This window comes from Scyliorhinus canicula, chromosome 14 (assembly GCF_902713615.1).
Source record: "Scyliorhinus canicula chromosome 14, sScyCan1.1, whole genome shotgun sequence".
In the NCBI taxonomy this organism is placed as follows: Eukaryota; Metazoa; Chordata; class Chondrichthyes; order Carcharhiniformes; family Scyliorhinidae; genus Scyliorhinus; species Scyliorhinus canicula.
The window spans coordinates 3,759,217-3,779,479 of record NC_052159.1 but is presented as its reverse complement, the minus strand read 5'-3'; the positions used below and the strand labels follow the sequence as shown (position 1 = coordinate 3,779,479).

Below are 20,263 nucleotides of genomic sequence, written 5' to 3'. Positions count from 1 at the left end.
AGGGGAAGAAGAGCTTGTGGGAGGCAAGTGTAATCAGAATATACCCCGATTGGGGTACGCAACTGGCTAAACGCCGCGGCAGATTCAACAAAGTCAAGGCAGTCCTGCACAAGGATGGTGTGAGATTTGGAATGTTGTTTCTGGCCCGTTTGTGGATCACTTTGCAGACACCCCGGAGGAGGCGAACATGTTTCTTCAGCATCAGCGGATTGTGAATCTGTATATTCGCCGAAATGTGGTTGTTCTGTGCCATTGAAGATATTGTTGTTAGTTTGATTGCTGTGTATTTCTGTATCATTGCCACGTTCCCCTCGCTAACACTCTCCTTTTCAATGAGATGGGTGTGATGTTCGGGGGCTGGGGCGATGTGGAGGGTGGGATAGGGGGTTATTTATTTATTTGTGGGTTTTGTTATTATGGGGTTTGGGTGATATGGGGGGGGGGTTCAGGGTAGTCGCAGGCCTCACGTGGGGGTCATCATACTGGTGTGAGAACCAGTAAACGGCAGGATGGGGGGGGGGGGGCAGGGCGGTGTGAGCAGGGGAGGGTTTTGAATATTGCTTCATTTTGGTTTAACCTGAGGGGGGGGGTGGGGGAGAGGGGGGAATGGGGTGGGGGGGGAGGGGGGAATGGGGTGGGGGGGAGGAATGGGGTGGGGGGGAGGGGGGAATGGGGTGGGGGGGGAATGGGATGGGGGGGAGGGGGGAATGGGGAGAGGGGGGGGGAATGGGGTGGGGTGGGGGGTATGGGGAATGGGATGGGATGGGATAGGGGAATGGGGTGATCATAGAATTTACAGTGCAGAAGGAGGCCATTCGGCCCATCAAGTCTGCACCGGCTTCTGGAAAGAGCACCCTACCCAAGATCTACACCTCCACCACATCCCCATAGCCCAGTAACCCCACCCAACACTAAGGGCAATTTTGGACACTACGGGCAATTTAGCACGGCCAATCCACCTAACCTGCACATCTTTGGACTGTGGGAGGAAACCGGAGCACCCGGAGGAAACCCACGCACACACGGGGAGAATGTGCAGACTCCGCACAGACAGTGACCCAAGCCGGGAATCGAACCTGGGACCTTGGAGCTGTGAAGCGATTGTGCTAACCACAATGCTACCGTGGGGTGTGCCGAGGGGGACAATGGGATGAGGGAAGCTGATGGTTTGAGTAATGTTAGAGCACTGAGATATAGAGTTTGGTGGCAGTGGATACCTCACGGGAGCCCCCGGGGGCGTGACGTGACCACTGGGCGTATGGCTCAATCACAAATATGGCTGATTATTTGGGCGGGGGGGGCTGAACAGTCGAGGTAAAAGGTCACGCATATTTGCTCATCTGGGGAATCTGGGGACGGACTTGATGTTTCCCCAGGAGACTCAGGTAAAGGTGGCGGACCAGGTGAGACTGAGAAGGGAGTGGGTTGGATAGGTCTACCACTCTGGACTGGATATGAAGGTGAGAGGGGTTGGCTGTGTTCATAAGAGGGTGACTTTTACAATGGAGAGGTTCATTGCTGATGCGAGGGGTAGATGTGTGTTGGTGGGTGGGTGGGTGGTTTGGGGGCTCCGCAGTGGTATGGCGGGAGTGGGGATGGGGTGGGGGGGGGTGGATGGGGCTGGCAATGGGGTGGGGCTGGCGATTGGGGATGGGGTGGGGATGGGGAGGGGTTGGGGATGGGGGTGGAGATGGGGTGGGGTTGGGGATGGGGGTGGGGTTGGGGATGGGGAGGGGGAGGGGTTGGGATTGGGTGGGGATGGGGGAGGGGTTGGGGATGGGGAGGGGTTGGGGGAGGGGATGGGGATGGGGAGGGGTTGGGGGTGGGGCTGGCGATGGGGATGGGGGAGGGGTTGGGGGTGGGGGTGGGGATGGGGAGGGGTTGGGGATGGGGGAGGGGTTGGGGTGGGGAAGGGGGGAGGGGATGGGGTGGGGGTGGGGCTGGCGATTGGGGTGGGGCTGGCGATTGGGGGTGGGGGTGACGATTGGGCATGGGGTTGAGGATGGGGGTGGGGGATGGGGGTGGGGGAGGGGATGGGGCTGGCGATGGGGGTGGGGCTGGCGATTGGGGGTGGGGCTGGCGATTGGGGATGGGTTGAGGATGGGGGAGGGGTTGGGGGTGGGGTGCTCGGTGATGGGGTGACTGGGTGCTCCTGCGGGTGGAATTGCCGCCACCTTGCAGACCCCAGTGGAGACTGGACTGTGGTCGGCCTGTTGACAAGGGGGTGGTGAGAGGTTGGAAGGGGTCATTCACAACTCTGTGGATCAGAATAACACAGGGGTTCTCTCTGCTGGGGTGCTGTGTGGGAGGCACTGAGAGCTGTGGTTAGGGAGGGGGGGGCTTAAGTCGACAAAGGCTGGAGCGAGAGGAGGAAACAAAATTGGTGGAGGCAATTGTGATGGTAGTTACCTGGAATCACACGATGAGGGACTGTTGAGGGAGTGGCAGGGGCTCCAGATGGAGTTTAATTGGGTCACCTCAGATAGGGCAGCTGCGCAGAGCTGGGAGGTTTGTGTATCATTGTGGGGGGAGGGCTGGTGGATGCTGCTGGGGAGGTGGGGAAGCTGGCGAGTCGGGGGGGGACCCGGCCGGCATTAATAACATTTTTCAGTCCTCCTATCAGAGACCATACCAAACGGAACCATCGTCAGGGGATCAAATAATAATCACATATTGTCACAATTAGGCTTCAAATGAAGTTACTGTGAAAAGCCCCTAGTCGCCACATTCCGGCACCTGTTCGAGGAGACTGGTACGGGAATTGAACCCGCGCTGCTGGCATTGTTCTGCATTACAAACCAGCTGTTTAGTCCACTGTGCTAAACCAGCCCCTGTGATGAACTGAGAGGAAGATTCTCAGATGAGTTGGAGTTTCCGAGGGTGGATCAGGCGAGGTTGGAGGAGTTCGGGGCCACAGTAGGTTTGGGGGAGGTGCTGGGGTGCGTGCGGTGCTGGGGTGTGTGAGGTGCTGGGGTGTGTGAGGTGCTGGGGTGTGCGAGGTGCTGGTGTGTGTGAGGTGCTGGGCTGTGCGAGGTGCTGGGGTGTGTGAGGGTCTGGGGTGTGTGAGGTGCTGGGGTGTGTGAGGTGCTGGGGTGTGTGAGGTGCTGGGGTGTGCGAGGTGCTGGGGTGTGTGAGGTGCTGGGCTGTGCGAGGTGCTGGGGTGTGCGAGGTGCTGGGGTATGGGCTGGGGTGTGCGAGGTGCTGGGGTGTGCGAGGTGCTGGGGTGTGTGAGGTGCTGGGGTGTGTGAGGTGCTGGGGTGTGTGAGGTGCTGGGGTGTGTGAGGTGCTGGGGTGTGGGCTGGGGTGCGTGAGGTGCTGGGGTGTGTGAGGGTCTGGGGTGTGTGAGGTGCTGGGGTGTGTGAGGTGCTGGGCTGTGTGAGGTGCTGGGCTGTGTGAGGTGCTGGGCTGTGCGAGGTGCTGGGGTGTATGAGGTGCTGGGGTGTGTGAGGGTCTGGGGTGTGTGAGGTGCTGGGGTGTGCGAGGTGCTGGGGTGTGTGAGGTGCTGGGGTGTGTGAGGTGCTGGGGTGTGCGAGGTGCTGGGGTGTGCGAGATGCTGGGGTATGGGCTGGGGTGTGTGAGGTGCTGGGGTGTGTGAGGTGCTGGGCTGTGCGAGGTGCTGGGGTGTGCAAGGTGCTGGGGTGTGTGAGGTGCTGGGGTCTGGGCTGGGGTGTGTGAGGTGCTGGGGTGTGCGAGGTGCTGGGGTGTGGGAGGTGCTGGGGTGTGTGAGGTGCTGGGGTGTGTGAGGTGCTGGGGTGTGTGAGGTGCTGGGCTGTGCGAGGTGCTGGGGTGTGTGAGGTGCTGGGGTCTGGGCTGGGGTGTGCGAGGTGCTGGGGTGTGCGAGGTGCTGGGGTGTGCGAGGTGCTGGGGTGTGCGAGGTGCTGGGGTGTGTGAGGTGCTGGGGTGTGCGAGGTGCTGGGGTGTGCGAGGTGCTGGGGTGTGCGAGGTGCTGGGGTGTGCGAGGTGCTGGGGTGTGCGAGGTGCTGGGGTGTGCGAGGTGCTGGGGTGTGCGAGGTGCTGGGGTGTGCGAGGTGCTGGGGTGTGCGAGGTGCTGGGGTGTGTGAGGGGCTGGGGTGTGCGAGGTGCTGGGGTGTGCGAGGTGCTGGGGTGTGCGAGGTGCTGGGGTGTGTGAGGTGCTGGGGTGTATGAGGGTCTGGGGTGTGGGCTGGGGTGTGTGAGGTGCTGGGGTGTGCGAGGTGCTGGGGTGTGCGAGGTGCTGGGGTGTGCGAGGTGCTGGGGTGTGTGAGGGTCTGGGGTGTGTGAGGTGCTGGGGTGTGTGAGGTGCTGGGGTGTGTGAGGTGCTGGGCTGTGTGAGGTGCTGGGGTGCGTGAGGTGCTGGGGTGTGTGAGGGTCTGGGGTGTGTGAGGTGCTGGGGTGTGTGAGGTGCTGGGCTGTGTGAGGTGCTGGGCTGTGCGAGGTGCTGGGGTGTATGAGGTGCTGGGGTGTGTGAGGGTCTGGGGTGTGTGAGGTGCTGGGGTGTGCGAGGTGCTGGGGTGTGTGAGGTGCTGGGGTGTGTGAGGTGCTGGGGTGTGCGAGGTGCTGGGGTGTGCGAGATGCTGGGGTATGGGCTGGGGTGTGTGAGGTGCTGGGGTGTGTGAGGTGCTGGGGTGTGCGAGGTGCTGGGGTGTGCAAGGTGCTGGGGTGTGTGAGGTGCTGGGGTCTGGGCTGGGGTGTGTGAGGTGCTGGGGTGTGCGAGGTGCTGGGGTGTGTGAGGTGCTGGGGTGTGTGAGGTGCTGGGGTGTGTGAGGTGCTGGGCTGTGCGAGGTGCTGGGGTGTGTGAGGTGCTGGGGTCTGGGCTGGGGTGTGCGAGGTGCTGGGGTGTGCGAGGTGCTGGGGTGTGCGAGGTGCTGGGGTGTGTGAGGTGCTGGGGTGTGCGAGGTGCTGGGGTGTGCGAGGTGCTGGGGGTGTGCGAGGTGCTGGGGTGTGCGAGGTGCTGGGGTGTGTGAGGGGCTGGGGTGTGCGAGGTGCTGGGGTGTGCGAGGTGCTGGGGTGTGCGAGGTGCTGGGGTGTGTGAGGTGCTGGGGTGTATGAGGGTCTGGGGTGTGGGCTGGGGTGTGTGAGGTGCTGGGGTGTGCGAGGTGCTGGGGTGTGCGAGGTGCTGGGGTGTGCGAGGTGCTGGGGTGTGTGAGGGTCTGGGGTGTGTGAGGTGCTGGGGTGTGCGAGGGTCTGGGGTGTGTGAGGTGCTGGGCTGTGTGAGGTGCTGGGCTGTGTGAGGGTCTGGGGTGTGCGAGGTGCTGGGGTGTGCGAGGTGCTGGGGTGTGCGAGGTGCTGGGGTGTGCGAGGTGCTGGGGTGTGTGAGGGGCTGGGGTGTGCGAGGTGCTGGGGTGTGTGAGGTGCTGGGGTGTGTGAGGTGCTGGGGTGTGTGAGGTGCTGGGGTGTGTGAGGTGCTGGGGTCTGGGCTGGGGTCTGGGCTGGGGTGTGTGAGGGGCTCGGGTGTGCGAGGTGCTGGGGTGTGTGAGGTGCTGGGGTGTGTGAGGTGCTGGGGTGTGTGAGGTGCTGGGGTGTGTGAGGTGCTGGGGTGTGTGAGGTGCTGGGGTGTGTGAGGTGCCGGGGTGTGTGAGGTGCCGGGGTGTGTGAGGTGCCGGGGTGTGTGAGGTGCCGGGGTGTGTGAGGTGCCGGGGTGTGTGAGGTGCTGGGGTGTGTGAGGTGCTGGGGTATGGGCTGGGGTGTGTGAGGTGCGGGGGTGTGCGAGGTGCTGGGGTGTGCGAGGTGCTGGGGTGTGCGAGGTGCTGGGGTGTGCGAGGTGCTGGGGTGTGTGAGGGTCTGGGGTGTGGGAGGTGCTGGGGTGTGCGAGGTGCTGGGGTGTGTGAGGTGCTGGGGTGTGTGAGGGTCTGGGGTGTGTGAGGTGCTGGGGTGTGTGAGGGTCTGGGGTGTGTGAGGGTCTGGGCTGTGTGAGGTGCTGGGCTGTGTGAGGTGCTGGGCTGTGTGAGGTGCTGGGCTGTGTGAGGTGCTGGGCTGTGTGAGGTGCTGGGGTGTGCGAGGTGCTGGGATGTGTGAGGTTCTGGGTTGTGTGAGGTGCTGGGGTGTGTGAGGAGCTGGGGTGTGCGAGGTGCTGGGGTGTGTGAGGTGCTGGGGTGTGTGAGGTGCTGGTGTGTGCGAGGTGCTGGGGTGTGTGAGGTGCTGGGGTCTGGGCTGGGGTGTGTGAGGTGCTGGGGTGTGTGAGGTGCTGGGGTGTGCGAGGTGCTGGGGTGTGTGAGGTGCTGGGGTGTGTGAGGTGCTGGGGTGTGTGAGGTGCTGGGGTGTGTGAGGGTCTGGGCTGTGTGAGGTGCTGGGGTGTGTGAGGTGCTGGGGTGTGTGAGGTGCTGGGGTGTGTGAGGTGCTGGGGTGTGTGAGGTGCTGGGGTGTGTGAGGTGCTGGGGTGTGTGAGGTGCTGGGGTGTGTGAGGTGCTGGAGTGTGTGAGGTGCTGGAGTGTGTGAGATTGATGCAATCAGGGAAGGCCCAGGATCCGAACAGGTTCCCAACCAAATTTCACAATGCTCTGGCGCATTGCTGGGTCCGTTAATGGTGTGGCGTACAATGAAGCATTGGGGGGAGGTGTGCTCCTCACCCCCCGCCAACGTTGGCTTTCATTTTCCTCGTCCAAAAAAAGGGCAAAGATCCGGAACAATGTGGATTTTATTGTCCGATTTCACTGCTGAATGTGGATGGGAAACTCCTGGCTACGATCTTGGCTACATGTATTGAGGGATGTGTGTCGGATGTGGTTGGATAGGGCCAAACCGGGTTGTTAGCAACCAATATACCGAGGTTATTGGGTGTAATCATGATGCCCGCAGGAGGAGGCGAGATGGAGGTTGTGGTGTCAAATGGATGCCGAGAAAGCATTTGACTGTGTGGAACGGGTGTACCTATTTGACATTTGGGAGCGGTATGGGTTCGGATAGGGATTTGTGGACTGGGTTAGACTGTGGTATACAGCCCTGAAAGCAAGCATCACCACTGACACGGTTAACACTGAGTACTTCACCTTGCAGCGTGGGACAAGACAGGGCACCCACCCTCTCCTCCGCTCTTTGCCCTGCGATTAAGCCATTGGCGATGGCTCTTCAAGCATCTGGGAATTGGCTATCAGTTTCTGTGGGAAGCGTGGTACATTGGCGAGTCCGTGCAGACGCTGCGATAACGGATGAATGGACAGCACGTGACAATCGCCAAGCAAGGATGTTCCCTTCCAGTCGGGGAACACTTCAGCAGTCAAGGGCATTCAGCCTCTGATCTCCGGGTAAGCGTTCTCCATGGCGGCCTTCAGGACGCACGACAAAGCAGAATCACCGAGCAGAAGCTTATAGCCAAGTTCTGCGCACATGAGTGCAGCCTCAACCGGGATCTTGGATTCATGTTGCATTACATTCAGCCCTCCACCATCTGGCCTGGGCTTGCGAAATCCTACTAACTGTCCTGGCTTGAGACAATTCACACCTCTTTAACCTGGGATTATCCCTCTCTCCAGTCGCTCCATCTGGACCTGTAAAGACTTAATTATCTGCAAAGACTCGCATTCAAAGTATCGTAATGCATCTTTGACTTTGTCTATATAGGTGTTTCTGGAACCCACCTCTTCATTCACCTGAGGAAGGAGCAGTCCTCCGAAAGCTAATGACTCCAAACAAACCTGTTGGACTTTAACCTGGTGTTGGAAGACTCCTTACTGTGCCCACCCCAGCCCAATGCCGGCATCTCCACATCCTGGCAGGTTTAGTGGAGGGGATGAAAGAGGAGTTTAAAAGATGGGACAGACTTCCGCTGGCTCTTCCCGGGAGAGTTCAGACAATAAAAATGATGATCCTGCCCAGGTTCCTTTCTGTATTCTAGAATCTCCCAATCTTTCTGCCCAAAGCTTTTTCAGAACGATCAATAGGCTTATTCTGAGTTTTGTGTGGGTGGGTGGGTTCGCCGTATGAAAAGAGTTTGTCTGGAGAGAGGGAGACTAAGTGGGGCCTGGCAATCCCTAATTTTCAGAGTTATTTCTGGGCTGCCAATATTGTGATGGTCAGAAAATGAGGGTCAGTGTACGCAGGGTGGAGGAGGCCTTGAGTAGAGAGACCTCCTTCAGGGCATTGGCTTCAGCTCCTCTGTCGCTCGCCCTCTCCGTCGCTCGCCCTCTCCGTCGCTCGCCCTCTCCGTCGCTCGCCCTCTCCGTCGCTCGCCCTCTCCGTCGCTCGCCCTCAGTCTCGCGCTCTGTCACTCTCTCTCTCTGTCACTCTCACTATCAATCTCTCACTGTCACTCTCTCACTGTCACTCTCTCACTGTCACTCTCTCACTGTCACTCTCTCACTGTCACTCTCTCACTGTCACTCTCTCACTGTCACTCTCTCACTGTCACTCTCTCACTGTCACTCTCTCACTGTCACTCTCTCACTGTCACTCTCTCACTGTCACTCTCTCACTGTCACTCTCTCACTGTCACTCTCTCACTGTCACTCTCTCACTGTCACTCTCTCACTGTCACTCTCTCACTGTCACTCTCTCACTGTCACTCTCTCTCTTTGTCACTCTCTCTCTTTGTCACTCTCTCTCTTTGTCACTCTCTCTCTTTGTCACTCTCTGTCATTCTCTCTGTCACTCTCTCTCTCTGTCACTCTCTCTCTGTCACTCTCTCTCTGTCACTCTCTCTCTGTCACTCTCTCTCTGTCACTCTCTCTCTCTGTCACTCTCTCTCTGTCACCCTCTTCACTCTCTCTGTCTCTCTCTCTGTCACTCTCTCTGTCACTCTCTCTGTCACTCTCTCTGTCACTCTCTCTGTCACTCTCTCTGTCACTCTCTCTGTCACTCTCTCTGTCACTCTCTCTGTCACTCTCTCTCAGTCGCTCCCTCCCTTGTGGTGATATGCATCACTGTAAATACACAAGGGGTTAATGTACATACACTACACCTAGATAAACACTAGAGGGAGCACCAGAGACATCATGACACACAGACATTCAACCAATAGGTCAGTAAGATAGGACACGACCAATGGGCATTCAAGACACATCCAGAGGTGACACTACCACAAGGGGACTACCCATATAAAAGGACACAGCACACATGATCTTCCTCTTTCCAGTGGAGACACTTAGTGAGTACACAGGGTTGATTGAAACACATCACACCCACCACGTGGATTGTAGCAGACTGGTTAGTTAGTCTGAGTAGCTATAGCAGGATTAACAGGAGAGTCGAATCCAAGTAGGAGAATTGTTAACAGTTTAATAAATGCGTTAAAGCTATCTCCAAGTCTGAACCTTCCTTTGTCAGAGTGCACATCAAGGAAGCAGTTTATGCTACATCAAGAGCATAACAAAACATGGTACCAGAGAGTGACTGTTTAAATCCATATAGTTACAACTCAGCAAACAGTGACAACCAGCAACAGCAGCCAGGTAAGATGATGTTCGGGATTCCGGTTCCACAGCAGCTCAGGTATCAAGGCAATCTCAGTGAAAACTGGCATGCGTTCAGGCAGAGATTCGAGATCTACCTGGTAGCGTCCGACCTAGATGGCGTGGCGGAGGCAGAGAACATAAAGCTTCTACTTACCATCGTGTGTAAAAAAGCAGCAGAAACCTTCGAGACCATCAAATACTCAAAGGGGCAAAACAAGAGCGACTTCCAGGCAGTCCTGGACAAATTCCAAGAATTCTGCGAGAAACATACAAGAAAAAACAGTAAAAGAGGCGCCAAAACTCACCATGAGGCAAAGGTAGGCCTGCAGAAAACGGCAGTTTTGATTTGCAGCCATCTTGGAAAAGGCGCCGCACATGCGCAATTGCACGACAAGCGCACAGAACGGGAAAGTCCGCATTCGCAAACGGACATTCCCGTTCTGTGCGAACAAGGCCCCAAGGCCAGATGGGATTTATCCTAGGATTCTCTGGGAAGCCAGGGAGGAGATTGCAGAGCCTTTGTCCTTGATCTTTATGTTGTCTTTGTCGACAGGAATAGTGCCGGAAGACTGGAGGATAGCAAATGTTGTCCCCTTGTTCAAGAAGGGGAGTAGAGACAACCCTGGTAATTATAGACCTGTGAGCCTTACTTCTGTTGTGGGTAAAATGTTGGAAAAGGTTATAAGAGATAGGGTTTATAATCATCTTGAAAATAACAAGTTGATTAGCGATACTCAACACGGTTTTGTGAAGGGTAGGTCATGCCTCACAAACCTTATTGAGTTTTTTGAGAAGGTGACCAAACAGGTGGATGAGGGTAAAGCGGTTGATGTGGTGTATATGGATTTCAGTAAGGCGTTTGATAAGGTTCCCCACGGTAGGTTATTGCAGAAAATACAGGAAGTATGGGATTGAAGGCGATTTAGCGGTTTGGATCAGTAATTGGCTAGCTGAAAGAAGACAGAGGGTGGTGGTTGATGGCAAATGTCCATCCTGGAGTTCAGTTACTAGTGGTGTACCGCAAGGATCTGCTTTGGGGCCACTGCTGTTTGTCATTTTTATAAATGACCTGGAAGAGGGTGTAGAAGGATGGGTTAGAAAATTGGCAGATGACACGAAGGTCGGTGGAGTTGTGGATAGTGCTGAAGGATGTTATAGGTTACAGAGGGACATAGATAAGCTGCAGAGCTGGGCTGAGAGGTGGCAGATGGAGTTTAATGCGGAAAAGTGTGAGGTGATTCACTTTGGAAGGAGTAACAGGAATGCAGAGTACTAGGCTAATGGCAAGATTCTTGGTAGTGTAGATGAACAGAGAGATCTCGGCATCCAGATACATAAATCCCTGAAAGTTGCCACCCAGGTTAATAGGGCTGTTAAGAAGGCATATGGTGTGCTAGCCTTTATCAGTAGGGGGATTGAGTTTCGGAGCCACGAGGTCATGCTGCAGCTGTACATAACTCTGGTGCGGCCGCTCCTGGAGTACTGCGTGCAGTTCTGGTCACCACATTATAGGAAGGATGTGGAAGCTTTGGAAAGGGTTCAGAGGAGATTTACTAGGATGTTGCCTGGTATGGAGGGAAGGTCTTACGAGGAAAGGCTCAGGGAATTGAGGTTGTTTTCGTTAGAGAGGAGAAGGCTGAGAGGTGACTTAATAGAGACATATAAGATAGTCAGAGGGTTAGATAGGGTGGACAGTGAGAGTCTTTTTCCTCGGATGGTGATGACCAACACGAGGGGACATAGCTTTAAATTGAGGGGTGGTAGATATAGGACAGATGTCAGAGGCAGTTTCTTTACTCAGAGAGTAGTAGGGGTGTGGAACGCCCTGCCTGCAACAGTAGTAGACTCGCCAACTTTAAGGGCATTTAAGTGGTCGCTGGATAGACATATGGATGAAAATGGAATAGTGAAGGTCAGATAGGCTTCAGATGGTTTCACAGGTCGGCGCAACATCGAGGGCCGAAGGGCCCGTACTGCGCTGTAATGTTCTATGTTCTATGTTCTAAGTCTCAAATCAAGATTCTTTCACCTGGAACGACAGCACAATGTCTGAAATTCGACCAATATCTGAAAGTAACCTCCGCAGAACCCTGCAACATGCAGTAACCTGCGCAGAACCCTGCAACATGCAGTAACCTGCGCAGAACCCTGCAACATGCAGTAACCTGCGCAGAACCCTGCAACATGCAGTAACCTGCGCAGAACCCTGCAACATGCAGTAACCTGCGCAGAACCCTGCAACATGCAGTAACCTCCGCAGAACCCTGCAAAATGCAGTAACCTCCGCAGAACCCTGCAACATGCAGTAACCTCCGCAGAACCCTGCAACATGCAGTAAGCACCGCAGAACCCTGCAACATGCAGTAAGCACCGCAGAACCCTGCAACATGCAGTAACCTGCGCAGAACCCTGCAACATGCAGTAACCTCCGCAGAACCCTGCAACATGCAGTAACCTCCGCAGAACCCTGCAACATGCAGTAAGCACCGCAGAACCCTGCAACATGCAGTAAGCTCCGCAGAACCCTGCAACATGCAGTAAGCACCGCAGAACCCTGCAACATGCAGTAAGCACCGCAAAACCCTGCAACATGCAGTAAGCACCGCAGAACCCTGCAACATGCAGTAAGCACCGCAGAACCCTGCAACATGCAGTAAGCACCGCAGAACCCTGCAACATGCAGTAAGCTCCGCAGAACCCTGCAACATGCAGGAAGCACAGCGCTAGAAGATGATATGTTTTTTGTAGACAACGACTCAAAGATACAAAGATTTCATTTTGGGAGATGGCTATCCCAGTACCAAATCCGAACCGTAACTATAAGTGTTGTACATTGAAGACCCCGACGATGAGTTCTTTAGGTTGGGGAATCCTCAGCCCAGCATATATGATATCTGAATCGTGAGTGCCGGATTATGCTGCGGACTGACGCCAAGAGACAGAGAGCGGCCTGCTGCCACACAGACAGCGGCCTGCTGCCACACAGAGAGCGGCCTGCTGCCACACAGAGAGCGGCCTGCTGCCACACAGAGAGCTGCCTGCTGCCACACAGAGAGCGGCCTGCTGCCACACAGACAGCGGCCTGCTGCCACACAGAGAGCGGCCTGCTGCCACACAGAGAGCGGCCTGCTGCCACACAGAGAGCGGCCTGCTGCCACACAGAGAGCGGCCTGCTGCCCCACAGAGAGCGGCCTGCTGCCACACAGAGAGCGGCCTGCTGCCACACAGAGAGCAGCCTGCTGCCACACAGAGAGCGGCCTGCTGCCTCACAGAGAGCGGCCTGCTGCCCCACAGAGAGCTGCTGCCACACAGAGAGCAGCCTGCTGCCACACAGAGAGCGGCCTGCTGCCCCACAGAGAGCAGCCTGCTGCCACACAGAGAGCGGCCTGCTGCCACACAGAGAGCGGCCTGCTGCCACACAGAGAGCGGCCTGCTGCCACACAGAGAGCGGCCTGCTGCCACACAGAGAGCGGCCTGCTGCCACACAGAGAGCGGCCTGCTGCCACACAGAGAGCGGCCTGCTGCCACACAGAGAGCGGCCTGCTGCCACACAGAGAGCGGCCTGCTGCCACACAGAGAGCGACCTGCTGCCACACAGAGCGGCCTGCTGCCACACAGAGAGCGACCTGCTGCCACACAGAGAGCGGCCTGCTGCCACACAGAGAGCGGCCTGCTGCCACACAGAGAGCGGCCTGCTGCCACACAGAGAGCGGCCTGCTGCCACACAGAGAGCGGCCTGCTGCCACACAGAGAGCGGCCTGCTGCCACACAGAGAGCGGCCTGCTGCCACACAGAGCGGCCTGCTGCCACACAGAGAGCTGCCTGCTGCCACACAGAGAGCTGCTGCCACACAGAGAGCGGCCTGCTGCCACACAGAGAGCGGCCTGCTGCCACACAGAGAGCTGCTGCCACACAGAGAGCGACCTGCTGCCACACAGAGAGCGGGCTGCTGCCACACAGAGAGCGGCCTGCTGCCACACAGAGAGCGGCCTGCTGCCACACAGAGAGTGGCCTGCTGCCACACAGAGAGTGGCCTGCTGCCACACAGACAGCGGCCTGCTGCCACACAGAGAGCGGCCTGCTGCCTCACAGAGAGCTGCTGCCACACAGAGAGCTGCTGCCACACAGACAGCGGCCTGCTGCCACACAGACAGCGGCCTGCTGCCACACAGAGAGCGGCCTGCTGCCACACAGAGAGCTGCTGCCACACAGAGAGCGGCCTGCTGCCACACAGAGAGCTGCTGCCACACAGAGAGCTGCTGCCACACAGAGAGCTGCTGCCACACAGACAGCGGCCTGCTGCCACACAGACAGCGGCCTGCTGCCACACAGAGAGCGGCCTGCTGCCACACAGAGAGCTGCTGCCACACAGAGAGCTGCTGCCACACAGAGAGCGGCCTGCTGCCAGACAGAGAGCTGCTGCCACACAGAGAGCGGCCTGCTGCCTCACAGAGAGCGGCCTGCTGCCACACAGAGAGCGGCCTGCTGCCACACAGAGAGCGGCCTGCTGCCACACAGACAGCGGCCTGCTGCCACACAGAGAGCGGCCTGCTGCCACACAGAGAGCGGCCTGCTGCCTCACAGAGAGCGGCCTGCTGCCACACAGAGAGCGGCCTGCTGCCACACAGAGAGCTGCCTGCTGCCACACAGAGAGCGGCCTGCTGCCACACAGAGAGCGGCCTGGTGCCACACAGAGAGCGGCCTGCTGCCACACAGAGAGCGGCCTGCTGCCACACAGAGAGCGGCCTGCTGCCACACAGAGAGCGGCCTGCTGCCACACAGAGAGCGGCCTGCTGCCACACAGAGAGCGGCCTGCTGCCACACAGAGAGCGGCCTGCTGCCACACAGAGAGCTGCCTGCTGCCACACAGAGAGCGGCCTGCTGCCACACAGAGAGCGGCCTGCTGCCACACAGAGAGCGGCCTGCTGCCACACAGAGAGCGGCCTGCTGCCACACAGAGAGCGGCCTGCTGCCACACAGAGAGCGGCCTGCTGCCCCACAGACAGCGGCCTGCTGCCACACAGAGAGCGGCCTGCTGCCACACAGAGAGCGGCCTGCTGCCACACAGAGAGCGGCCTGCTCCCACACAGAGAGCGGCCTGCTGCCACACAGAGAGCGGCCTGCTGCGACACAGAGAGCTGCTGCCACACAGAGAGCGGCCTGCTGCCACACAGAGAGCTGCTGCCGCACAGACAGCGGCCTGCTGCCACACAGAGAGCTGCTGCCGCACAGACAGCGGCCTGCTGCCACACAGAGAGCGGCCTGCTGCCACACAGAGAGCGGCCTGCTGCCACACAGAGAGCTGCTGCCACACAGAGAGCGGCCTGCTGCCACACAGAGAGCGGCCTGCTGCCTCACAGAGAGCGGCCTGCTGCCACACACAGCGGCCTGCTGCCACACAGAGAGCGGCCTGCTGCCTCACAGAGAGCGGCCTGCTGCCACACAGAGAGCTGCTGCCACACAGAGAGCGGCCTGCTGCCACACAGAGAGCGGCCTGCTGCCACACAGAGAGCGGCCTGCTGCCACGCAGAGAGCTGCTGCCACACAGAGAGCGGCCTGCTGCCACACAGAGAGCGGCCTGCTGCCACACAGAGAGCGGCCTGCTGCCACACAGAGAGCGGCCTGCTGCCACACAGAGAGCAGCCTGCTGCCACACAGAGAGCGGCCTGCTGCCACACAGAGAGCGGCCTGCTGCCACACAGAGAGCGGCCTGCTGCCTCACAGAGAGCGGCCTGCTGCCACACAGAGAGCGGCCTGCTGCCACACAGAGAGCGGCCTGCTGCCACACAGAGAGCGGCCTGCTGCCACACAGAGAGCTGCTGCCACACAGAGAGCGGCCTGCTGCCACACAGAGAGCGGCCTGCTGCCACACAGAGAGCGGCCTGCTGCCACACAGAGAGCGGCCTGCTGCCACACAGAGAGCGGCCTGCTGCCACACAGAGAGTGGCCTGCTGCCACACAGAGAGCGGCCTGCTGCCACACAGAGAGCGGCCTGCTGCGACACAGAGAGCGGCCTGCTGCCACACAGAGAGCGGCCTGCTGCCACACAGAGAGCTGCCTGCTGCCACACAGAGAGCGGCCTGCTGCCACACAGAGAGCTGCTGCCACACAGAGAGCAGCCTGCTGCCACACAGAGAGCGGCCTGCTGCCACACAGAGAGCGGCCTGCTGCCACACAGAGAGCGGCCTGCTGCCACACAGAGAGCTGCTGCCACACAGAGAGCGGCCTGCTGCCACACAGAGAGCTGCTGCCACACAGAGAGCTGCTGCCACACAGAGAGCGGCCTGCTGCCACACAGAGAGCGGCCTGCTGCCTCACAGAGAGCGGCCTGCTGCCACACAGAGAGCGGCCTGCTGCCACACAGAGAGCGGCCTGCTGCCACTCAGAGAGCGGCCTGCTGCCACACAGAGAGCGGCCTGCTGCCACACAGAGAGCGGCCTGCTGCCACACAGACAGCGGCCTGCTGCCACACAGAGAGCTGCTACCACACAGAGAGCGGCCTGCTGCCACACAGAGAGCTGCTGCCACACAGAGAGCGGCCTGCTGCCACACAGAGAGCTGCTGCCACACAGAGAGCGGCCTGCTGCCACACAGAGAGCAGCCTGCTGCCACACAGAGAGCGGCCTGCTGCCACACAGAGAGCGGCCTGCTGCCACACAGAGAGCTGCTGCCACACAGAGAGCGGCCTGCTGCCACACAGAGAGCTGCTGCCACACAGAGAGCTGCTGCCACACAGAGAGCGGCCTGCTGCCACACAGAGAGCGGCCTGCTGCCACACAGAGAGCGGCCTGCTGCCACACAGAGAGCGGCCTGCTGCCCCACAGAGAGCAGCCTGCTGCCACACAGACAGCGGCCTGCTGCCACACAGAGAGCGGCCTGATGCCACACAGAGAGCGGCCTGCTGCCACACAGAGAGCGGCCTGCTGCCACACAGAGAGCTGCTGCCACACAGAGAGCGGCCTGCTGCCACACAGAGAGCGGCCTGCTGCCACACAGAGAGCGGCCTGCTGCCACACAGAGAGCGGCCTGCTGCCACACAGAGAGCGGCCTGCTGCCTCACAGAGAGCGGCCTGCTGCCACACAGAGAGCTGCTGCCACGCAGAGAGCGGCCTGCTGCCCCACAGAGAGCGGCCTGCTGTCACACAGAGAGCGGCCTGCTGCCACACAGAGAGCGGCCTGCTGCCTCACAGAGAGCGGCCTGCTGCCACGCAGAGAGCGGCCTGCTGCCTCACAGAGAGCGGCCTGCTGCCACGCAGAGAGCGGCCTGCTGCCACACAGACAGCGGCCTGCTGCCACACAGAGAGCGGCCTGCTGCCACACAGACAGCGGCCTGCTGCCACACAGAGAGCTGCTGCCACACAGAGAGCGGCCTGCTGCCACACAGAGAGCGGCCTCCTGCCACACAGAGAGCGGCCTGCTGCCACACAGAGAGCGGCCTGCTGCCACACAGAGAGCGGCCTGCTGCCACACAGAGAGCGGCCTGCTGCCACACAGAGAGCGGCCTGCTGCCACACAGAGAGCGGCCTGCTGCCACACAGAGAGCGGCCTGCTGCCTCACAGAGAGCGGCCACACAGAGAGCGGCCTGCTGCCACACAGAGAGCGGCCTGCTGCCACACAGAGAGTGGTCCACGCAACGCAAAGAGTTCCAACCTCCACACAGAAAGCGATGAAAGACTCCACAGCGAGACACCTGCACGTCTCCACACAGAAAGTGACTCCAGTGACAGAAGCCTCCACAGCGATCTCGTGGATAGACTCCACGATAGAAGCAACGCAAGACTCCAGAGCGCAGTCCTTGCATGAACAGGAAGTGATGACAGTCTCCACAGCGAGACCAGTGCACGATTCCACACAGGGAACGCTGCACAGAGGGAGTGACACAAGCCTCCACAGCGAGCTTGTGGACAGACTCCACGATGGAAGGAACGCAGGACTCCAGAGCGCAGTCCTTGCATGAACAAGACCATGAGGGTCTAGCAACCTCCTCTGAGCAACCAGCAGCAGCCGATGCAGGTCTACCATGCTCCAGTGAATAACAAAGTGACTATGACAGTCCACCCACATTGTTTGAGCCACCAGAAGAAGACTCTGACAGTCTACCCAGCTCAAGTGAACGACAAGAAGACACTGAGGCCCTACCCACTGTGTGTGAGACAAGTGACGACGACATCCCGCTCCCCATAGCAGATGTGCAATGTGACAGACCTCAGCTAGTGTGTACAGAGGCACTCGACAATCACAGTGAGACTACAGGTGACTCTGGTGACACCACGTTAATGCAATCCTCATCCGCTCGAGCCTCTCCACAAGCAAATGCATTCCTGAACGTTTTGACTCCGGGTAAGCGTTCTCCAAGGCGGTCTTCAGGACACGCGACAACGCAGAATTGCCGAGCAAATTATAGCTAAGTTCCGCACGCATGAGTGAGGCCTCAACAGGGACCTGGGATTCATGTCGCATTACATCCACTCCCCACCATCTGGCCTGGACTTGCAAAATCCTACCAACTGTTCTGGCTTGGGACAATTCACACCTCTTTAACCTGTGATTATCCCTCTCCCTAGATCTGTAATGATTTGATTACCTGCAAATGCTCGCATTCCAAGCATTGTCCGGCATCGCTGACTCTCTGTCTATATAAATGTTTCTGGAACATACCTCTCCATTCACCTGAGGAAGGAGTTGTGCTCCGAAAGCTCGTGTTTGAAACAAACCTGTTGGACTTTAACCTGGTGTTGTCAGACTTCTTACCATATATAAGGACACAGCACACATGATCTTCCTCTTTCCAGTGGAGACACTTAGTGAGTACAGACAGGGTTGATTTGAAACGCATCACACCCACCACGTGGATTGTAGCAGACTGGTTCGTCAGTCTGAGTAGCTATAGCAGGATTAATAGGAGCGTTGAATCCAAGTAGGAGAATTGTTAACAGTCTAATAAATGTGTTGAAGCTATCTCCAAGTCTGAACCTTCCTTTGTCAGAGTGCACATCAAGGAAGCAGTTTATGCTACGTCAAGAGCATAACCAAACATCCCTGTTACTCTCTCCCTGTCACTCTCTCTCTCACTCTCTCTCTGTCACTCCCTCTCTGTCACTCTCTCTCTCTATCTCTCTCTATCCCTCTCTCTATCACTCTCTCTATCACTCTCTCTATCACTCTCTCTCTGTCACTCCCTCTCGCTCTGTCACTTGCCTCCTGTTTCTGAAGAGCTGTTGCATTCTATCTGTTGTCCACTCCAAGAGCTGCTCACACTGTGTTATTGAGTGATTTTGTATTTTGGTCTGAGCCACATGATTATGCACTCGCGTCAGCCGTGAGTAAGTTAGCCTGTGGGCCCGAGGGAAGGAGAGGGAGCGATGGGCCGAGTTACAGAACTTCCCCATTCTCTCCCAGCTGCAGCCTGAGTGAGCGCACTGTGCTGGGAACTGCTTATTCAGATAAGCAACTTTCTTTCCGTTTCGTGTGGAGAGTATTTTGCTCAACATTACAGCCTCAGCTATCAGGAATTAAATCCAGCCACATCCCAAAATAAACATTACAAACTAATATCTAGTTACAGCATCCCGGCCTGGAGAACAATCTGAATCCACCTGCATGACACACAGTGCGATCAGCACCCTTTAATATCCCACCCAGTATAATCCCACTCTCCTTCCACTAATATCCCACCCAGTCTAATCCCACTCTCCTCCACTAATATCCCATCCAGTCTAATCCCACTCTCCTCCTCTAATATCCCATCCAGTCTAATCCCACTCTCCCCCTCACTTCCCACACCCTTTAATATCCCATCCAGTCTAATCCCACTCTCCTCCTCTAATATCCCATCCAGTCTAATCCCATTCTCCCCCTCACTCCCCACACCCTTTAATATCCCATCCAGAATAATCCCACTGTCCCCCTCACTCCCCACACCCTTTAATATCCCACCCAGTCTAACCCCACTCTCCCTTCACTCCCCACACCCTTTAATATCCCACCCAGTCTAATCCCACTTTCCCCCTCACTCCCCGCACCCTTTAATATCCCACCCAGTCTAATCCCACACTCCCCGCACCCTTTAATATCCCACCCAGTCTAATCCCACTCTCCCCCTCACTCCTCACACCCTCTAATATCCCACCTAGTCTAATCCCACTCTCCCCCTCTAATATCCCATCCAGTCTAATCCCATTCTCCCCCTCTAATATCCCATCCAGTCTAATCCCATTCTCCTCCTCTAATATCCCACCCAGTCTAATCCCACTCTCCTCCTCTAATATCCCACCCAGTCTAATCCCACTCTCCTCCACTAATATCCCACCCAGTCTAATCCCACTCTCCTCCACTAATATCCCACCCAGTCCAATCCCACTCTCCTCCTCTAATATCCCATCCAGTCTAATCCCACTCTCCTCCTCTAATATCCCACCCAGTCTAATCCCACTCTCCTCCTCTAATATCCCACCCAGTCTAATCCCACTCTCCTCCTCTAATATCCCATCCAGTCTAATCCCACTCTCCCCCTCACCCTTTAATATCCCATCCAGAATAATCCCACTCTCCTCCTCTAATATCCCATCCAGTCTAATCCCACTCTCCCCCTCTAATATCTCATCCAGTCTAATCCCACTCTCCTCCTCTAATATCCCATCCAGTCTAATCCCACTCTCCCCCTCACCCTTTAATATCCCATCCAGAATAATCCCACACTCCCCCTCACTCCCCACACCCTTTAATATCCCACCCAGTCTAACCCCACTCTCCTTCACTCCCCACACCCTTTAATATCCCACCCAGTCTAATCCCACTCTCCCCCTCACTCCCCGCACCCTTTAATGTCCCACCCAGTATAATCCCACTCTCCCCCTCACTCCCCGCACCCTTTAATATCCCATCCAGAATAATCCCA

The 20,263-nt window shown here is 57.7% G+C and overlaps 1 protein-coding gene across 1 annotated transcript in view; it reads left to right on the top strand.

Moving 5' to 3' along the window:
- LOC119977202 (interferon-inducible GTPase 5-like) overlaps window positions 1–20,263 on the top strand; it is a 134,887-nt gene that overhangs the window by 93,167 nt on the left and 21,457 nt on the right. The gene's annotated exons all lie outside the window — the stretch shown is intronic.